Below are 8,256 nucleotides of genomic sequence, written 5' to 3'. Positions count from 1 at the left end.
ACTTTTTGTTTTGTCCTTCTAACTGGTTATTAAATAACTTCACGTATTTATCAAACATTTCAATTATAAAACTAAGTATCTTCATTTGTATAGTTACATGTTAAAAACAGTTTAAAGTTCGGTTTAAGTACATTTCAACTTTTTTCCATAATAGCCTTTACTATCTAAAACAATGTAACTTAACAAGTTCTTTAAAATCTTACTAGAGTTGTGTGTTAATATTGTTCGTTGAATGTGTTGTCTTTTAACATTTTAATTTTAAAGTTTGACTTAATAGATTTTGTTGCCCAATAAATTAATTTCAAACAAGCTACATAATACATCTTTTAAAGCTTTTTCACAATAAGCTCTATATAAACTTTTTTTTTTGTAACACTAAACATAGCTCAATGACTAAAAGTCCGTTCTTTACATTAGGTATTATTTTGCTGTTGTATATAGTCCTTGATAAGACCTTGAACATCTATGGTGTATGACTCGATAACCGAAAGTTTTTTTTGTACATCAGGTCCTTTGACCGAACTGTTTGAGAGCTTATATTTTTTGTCATTTAGTAAACAGTTGTTTAAAAAGTTATTAACTCTTGTTTATTTAGAAAAAAAAATTGTTATTTTATATTCATAAAATTTTTATATACTTGCCTGTAAAGCAGGGTTTCCCAAAGTGGGCCATGACAAATACTCAGGGGGCTACGAGCAGTAAAGGAGCCACAGGGGGGCCTTGAGGCCATAACTTGAAACTTACACTAGATATTCTTGAGTTGCAGATGAAGAGCAAAAATAAAAAAGGTCTTATGGGTATTTTATGGTAGTTTATGAGTAATCTTGTTTAAGCGGGCCATTGATTTTTCAAATTCTTTAAAAGGGCCATTTGCAAAAAAGTTTGGGAAACCCTGCTCTAAAGCGTTACAGCAAAGTTAAGATTAAGCAAATACCATGAAACCATATTTTTCAAAAGCGCTTATATAAAACAAGTTTAAGATCTTTTGTTATAAAAATTTTGATATCCTTGCAAAAGTAAATTACCCAAGTAGATTTAGTTAGTAAATTAATATTTTGGTTAGAGTTACTTTAAATTTAATTCATAGAAAAAAAAAGGTACGAGTTTTTGGTTTGACTTCAGAGTTTTTAATAAAAATTTTTAATTTTTACTTGGGTCTAGACCAAAAATGATACCTTTGAAAAGTTTTCTGTTGTTAAATTTTTTTTTTCAGTACTAATGTTGATTTTAAAAAAGATTAAGACTCTAGTTTAAGATTACTCAAGGTATAAAATGTTGGTGAACTTTTGTTATAAAACAATTTAACTGAAAGCATTCAAGTTAATATATTTTTAAGTTTTTTTTACTGTGGTGTGAGTTTTTCTAAATCAGAAATTGTTTCAATCATATGTTTTTTCTGACTGTTCAAAAACAAGTCTCCATTTCATAAGTTTAATTAATTAAAATCTTTATTTGTATCATTTTTAAACTTACCTCGGTAAAAGTTAGTTTTCCAACAGTACTAGATAATTCAGCAAAAACTTTTAATATTTGCTATAACTCAAATCAATTTATTTAAGTTAGGTTATATATAAATATTGTTATAAATAAAAAAAAACATGCATTTAAAAATATATTCATAACCTTTAACACTTTAAAAGCTTTTGTAAAACAGTAAGTTGTTTGAAAACTCTAATTTAAAAGTTTTTTTTTAAATTAGTTAGCACATTTCAACAAGCTTATCACTTTTTGAACCTATAATTTAATACACAAAATAATTATCTGTATGTTCAATTTTCTTTCTTCAATGATAATGTTTTGCTAAAGTGTTAAAAGTAATAACTTACATGAAAAGTAATGTTATCTACCAAATAATATTTATCAGTTAATTATTCAAAAATAAGCTACACTTTTAAGTGAAAAAACCTTTTTATGTTAAGAAAAAGTATTTAGCAAACCAAAACAAACGAAAATACTTTGGAGTAAGCAGTTAGTGAACTGAAAAAACTTATGTATATAAAATAAAAAATCTATAATTTATATAGTTATTTATCTCAAAAAAATTGCTCAATTTACTGAAATGTAAAGAACTTATTTAAATGTTTTGTTTACAACAAGGTTTCGGTGACAAAAAATTTGCGACCTTTTCAAGTAAAGTAAAATAATTAACTGTTTACTATTTTACTTTATCTTTATCTATAACATGAAAAAACGTTTTTCGATTACGTTGAAAAGGACCAAGAAAGTTTTCTTAGGGCAATGTTTTTTGTTATTAAACAAGTTTGCTGAATATTTTTTTGATTACAGCTTAGAAATACTAGCTGATGAAGCAACCACCTTATGCTATTTTCATACTTTAAAAAGTATTTCTTAAACTGAGTAAGTTTACATTTTGTTGTTCATAACAAAATAGGGTCTAAAACTAGTGGTTGAATTAATCTTTTGACGTCTAAAAACATTGATTAATCAAATGTATTTTTATCAAGTTTGAAAAGATACTTAAATATAAATGCATATTAAAACAAAACTCAAGATGTGTAAACTATAAACTAAAAAAAGTATATTTTGCATTGTTAACAACAGATATTTTAAAGTTTTAAAAACTTAAGGCAATTTCAAACTTTTTATTAAAATAAGATGTTTGAAACATTACAACTGTTTACAAAAGAGTTAATTGCATAATTAGAGTAAGTTTAAAGAACTTCTAAAGGTAATAGTCTAACTTTAAGATGAGGCAGTATAAACTATTATTTTCCTAGAAAAACTCTTAAAATAATATTAGAACCAACATAAACATTGGCGAAAGTCTACAGAGCCTAAGCCTGGAACTTTTTATCCCATAAGACAGGCTCAAGTTTAACAAAAAAAAATATTTATACCTTTTCGATCATCAGACAACAAGCATTCGGTAGAATAAGTAATAAGGACAAAACTGGTCTTAGTCTATCGAAGGCTTGTGGTCTGATGATCGGATTGGTATGATCAATCCTTTGTATTATTATTATTGTTATGATAAAATAACACTACTTAAACTTTACTACTAAAAAACTTTCGGATAGAATTTTTAATTTAGATTTGAATTATTATTTAAAAAAAATATTTTTTTAAAGACCTGTACAATTATGCCAAACACATAAAAGTATATAAAGAAGTTTTATTTTTTAATGAACAAAAACTAGTTTGAAAATGTTTAATTTAAAGTTATAAAACTTTAACACGTAAGAAAACGGAAGTTTAAAAAGAAATTTATAACTAAAAGCTATGAATAACTTGGCTCAGAAATAAAAACTAGTGTTTTGTGTTAATCACTGTCTAAATAAAAGTTCCTACTCTATGGTTTGTCTATTGAGAAAAAAAAAAAGCAAAAATACGATAAAAGTTTTCTAATAGCAAATATTATCTTTGTTTTTTATAAGTAGTGTAGGAAAAACAAATCAAGTTTTTATTTTAACAAATTTAATTTAAACAGCAACTACAGATATAACTAGTTATAAGATATGAAAACAAAACTTTTAAAACTATTAGTAAAGGTTAAAATAGATTTAAAATAGTTATTGTCTGTAAATATTTACGAAAACTTATAAATGTTCTGTTAGTAGAGTAAAATCACGAATACCTTGTCAAAGAAAACAACTTTTGTTCTTCTACTTAGAATTATGCTCGTAAATAAACTTTAGATCACATCTAACAAACATTTGAAAGTAACTACACAATAAAAATAATTATTTTAAGTATTTAAGCTTCATAAATAGTCAAATATAAATTTGTTTCACTTTACTATTACAAAGTTCGAATTTGATTTTCGTAGTTAACCTTAAATTAAATTTTAAAACTATTTTAACGAAACATAAACTAGATAGAACATAAACTGGAAACAGTAAATCAAAACTTAATCTACTTTACTACTAGTAAATAGCTTAGTAAAAGTAAACAAAGTATTAAATATTTGACTTTAAATAGTATAAATATATTGTAACTTTCAGAGATTTTGCAAGCTGTGCACACTAATTTATCAAAAATCATTTTTGTCTTTTTAAATTGTTTTTTGTCAAACTTATTATTTATTTAGTTTTTTAATATTTTTATACAACTATTTCAGACTACAAAAAAGTAGTTTTAAATAAATCAAACTGAAATACAAAACTGGAAAATAAAGCTAATACATTTTATTTTTACATTACTTTCAATAACTACTTTCTTTTAAAATAAGATTTAGTTTATTTATTGACAAAAAAAAACGTTCAAAATATTTGTTTCGAGGACCTGGTGCAGGAAGGACCTTTTTTTGAGTCGCACACCACGAATACCTTTAAACGTCTTGTGCAGGATTAACAAACTTTGAGAAGTTTTAACAATTTTTTGATATATTTAACAGCAAGTTTTCATTTAGTGTGTTTTATTCACATACAATGTTTCATTTTGAAAACAGTTCTTGAAAGTTTGGATAAAAAATTTAATATGTATAACTATTTTTTTATTAGAGAAATATAAACTCACAAAACACAAAATGTTAAAACGTAGAAAAAGAAATTATACACAAGTTACACTATCTAAAACTAAATTTTTTTCAGCAAAGTGAATTACATATGATATAAGAACGAAAAACTTAATAAGCACTATTATTCGTTATTGCAACTTTGACCAAAACGTTTTACTTGTGGTTAGACATTTAAGCTTTATAAATTTGTTATGAATAAAATACATTTTAGTTGTTAAATGTTTCTGTTGTGTTAAAGTTAAATAAAACCTAGGTAAATGTTTTAAAATGCAAAAAACTCCGTTGTAATTAGTTAAAAATATATGTTTTAACTGTATGTAATTAAAATTTTAATTTGTAGGTTGTTTAAAATTTATTTGTTTTATATACTTTGTTCAATCATAATCTTTATTAAACTTAGGTTTTAAAACTACATTTTTTACAAATTACACAGTTAAAGTTAGTTTTCTTACGGCACTGGATTAAAAAAAGTATCCCAACTTGATAACACTTTATATAACTATATTTAAATATCTTTTGTATCAAAACATCAATTGAAAAGGAATTAATAATTTTCTTGATTTACTTTTTACAACTTAAATTTTATTTGTTTTACTTTTAAAATTAATGAGGTCTAACAGTACTAGTAACTTTATAGAATTTTTGAATCTTAATGATAAAATATACATTGCTGTAGACTTTTAAATGACTGGATTATTGTATAGATTTTTATTTCTGAACTTTTGTATAAGTATTTAGTTCAACTTAAAAATCTTATATAAACTAAGACTTTTCTACTTTAATTTTTTTAAACAATAAACTGTTTAAAAGCTGTGTGTTCTGAAAGTTTTGTAAAAAATAACCAAAATCAGACCGAACATTCAAGAAGCAAACTATTAATTTATAACTTAATTAATTTACAATTTTTTTTGAAAAATAATAGTTCTCACTACTCACTCTTTTTTATTCGACAATAATGCGAAAGTCAAAAAACCAAGTTAGATCACTTGTAATTTCATTTGCCTCTTTTTATGTTTTTTGTGATAACCTAAAGAAATACCTTAGAAAGTTAGTTTGAAAACATTTCTTTTGGTATTTATTACAAAATCTTTTAACATTTTCTTTCTTAGTTAAAATACTAATTGTTATATAAAGCAACTAAACTTGTACTTGTTAGTTTTTATCATGTTTAACATTATCAAAAATCAATAGAACTTACAAAACAGCATAAGATTTGAAATATGAAATAAAACCATTAATTATGTTTTTTAACAGTACAGTGTATATAATTTTTTTGTGATAAGTCAAGTATTGGGAAAGTTCTAAAAAACATAAAACATATTAAGTAACTTTTTATTTCTTATTTAGGAAAATTTTAGAGTTCATAACAAATTGGAAAAAATCTTAAAAAGTTTAATTGTATTTTAATAACTAGCAAAAGTGCTTACCTACTGTAAGCTAAATGGTTATGACATAGAAAGTATAAATTTGTTAGGTATATTTACCTAAACTTAGTATTAAACCTATTGAGAGTTTCCTATAATTTTTTCTCCCTTTTAAAATATGTTAAACAATTTTAGCAACTTAGTAACAAACATTCATGGACTTTGAGAAACTAGCAAATAAAAGTTTAGCTGCTTAAAATTATTATGTTAAACAAACTAGCGAAAACTGATTTATAAGAAAACAGTAATTCTTTATTTTAAAACAAACATAATGAAGCTTTAACAATAAACATTTAATTTCTTAAATATACTAAACTATCTTTTTTGATTCACTCTAAAACTTTTTATCCAAAAACTTTTTTAATGGTTTTGTTTACAAAAAAAAAATCAGTTAAAAATATAGCTTAGTTTTTGTTTTATATTTGACGAGTTAAGTGTTAAATGTTAAAGGGTGAAACTAAACATAATCTAGTTTGCTTGTAAACTTTCGAAAATGTTTCTCATAACAAAATAAAATGTGAATGCTAATGTGTTTAAGAAAACGTGTGTTTTCTTGAAATGTTCAAAATAATTTTGTCTTATTTGTTACAAAACCTTTGGAACAAAACATTTTTTAAGATCTTTTTTTTTAAACTAATGGTTTTAAAAGCTAACTTTAAATCAGTCAACAGCAGTCCAGAAAAAAATAAATACTAAATGTGTTATAATAGACAATAAAAAAGTCGAAAAAAAAAGATTAGTCCTTTTGATTTAAAAAATAATTCTCGGTTCTAAATTTAATGTAGTTAATAAAGTTATCAAAAAAATTGTCATTATAGTAAGTTTCCTTTTAATATTAGTTATAATAGTTATTTTAACATTAAGCATTCTAACATCACATCTTTTAAATAAAAGTATTTTTTATAAAAATACATTTATACTAGCTGTCTCGATTTTGTTTACACGTAGCTGACTACTAAAGTCAGCAATGTAATAGTTTTTCTTAAGACTATATAATTATGTGAATGAAAATAGTGTTGCTGTCCTTTACATTATATTAAGTACAAAATATTTTTTTTTTCAGTTGAAACTTTAATTCTATGCATGTATGTATTTTTGTATGCAACTTGTTTTTAATTGTAATTTAGCACTACCTGATAAACTAAAAGAATAAAGATATTTTTGGCATCTGATCAAAAAGGTACCAAGCACAATCCAGTAGGACTACAGTCCAATTTCACTGACTAGTGACTTTTCTTGTGTATTTGAAGACATAACTTTTAAAAAATAATAATCAGCTTTTCAATTACAGTGTATTAACATCTAAACAATTTAAATTCGTTCCTCATCGCTCATCATGCTTTCAGCTGCTTACCTGTTTACGTTCTTAGGTAAACAATTTATTTGAATAACGAATATAATATGTTAGTATATACTTACATCCAAAAAGCAATCGACTCAGTTTATAACTAAAAGTTAAAATTTTGTTTTTAAATATTAAGTGCACGCAAGTTAAGTTGATAGGTTGAAAAAGCTCTTAAACCAAAGAACACAAAAAGTTCTTTTTAACAACACAATGTCAATTTTTTTTACATAAACTATTAAATGTCCAGAAGACAAATCAAAGGTATTTTTGGTGTGCGACTCGATAACCAATAGATTCTTCTTGCATCAGGTCCTAGAACCAAAAACCTTGAAGACTTTTTGTCGTTCAATAAACGATAATAAATAATTAGTACAAGTCGTAATAAAACAGAGCTTATGAAATGGAAATTTGACTGTTTTTACTCAGTCTAGAAAAGATCCAAAAAAGCAATAAAGATAGACCTAGTGTAGAGAAAGACCTTTAGGCATTCGAGTTTATTTATTTTCAATACAAACGAGTTAAAAGATAATATTTATATGTAAAAAAAGTTTTACACTACTTATTTGTCAGTTTGCTTTAAAATAGTCTACCAAGTCAAACTTATGACAAAAAACTTATGAACTTGTTAATAAAAATGTTTGTTCTTGTAAGATTTTGTACATAGATAGGTTAGACTTGGAAACTGTTTTTTCAAACAATTTAGTTTTTAGGTTATAAAATCTAAAGTAGAATAATGTCTTTTAATTATTTATATACAATGTTTAAGTTACAATTATTGTAATAGTTGAAGCTTATTATTTTTTATGACAATGACCACTTTTTTAATGAACTAAAATAAATTTGTAAACTATGTTTCTAAAACGGTTTTTAATATCTTAATGATATAATTAATTAACAATTTTTTGTAGTAGCTAACATTTCTTTAAGTTAAGAAATATTAGTCAATCTATTCGCGGATTGTGCCTTTTTAAAATTTTTGTAAAAATTAGTAATACATAATAAAAACAGAC

Source organism: Thalia democratica, chromosome 3, assembly GCF_965202585.1.
Source record: "Thalia democratica chromosome 3, ktThaDemo2.hap1.1, whole genome shotgun sequence".
NCBI classification, from domain to species: Eukaryota; Metazoa; Chordata; class Thaliacea; order Salpida; family Salpidae; genus Thalia; species Thalia democratica.
The sequence above is the reverse complement of the archived record's forward strand: the minus strand, read 5'-3'. Positions refer to the sequence as shown.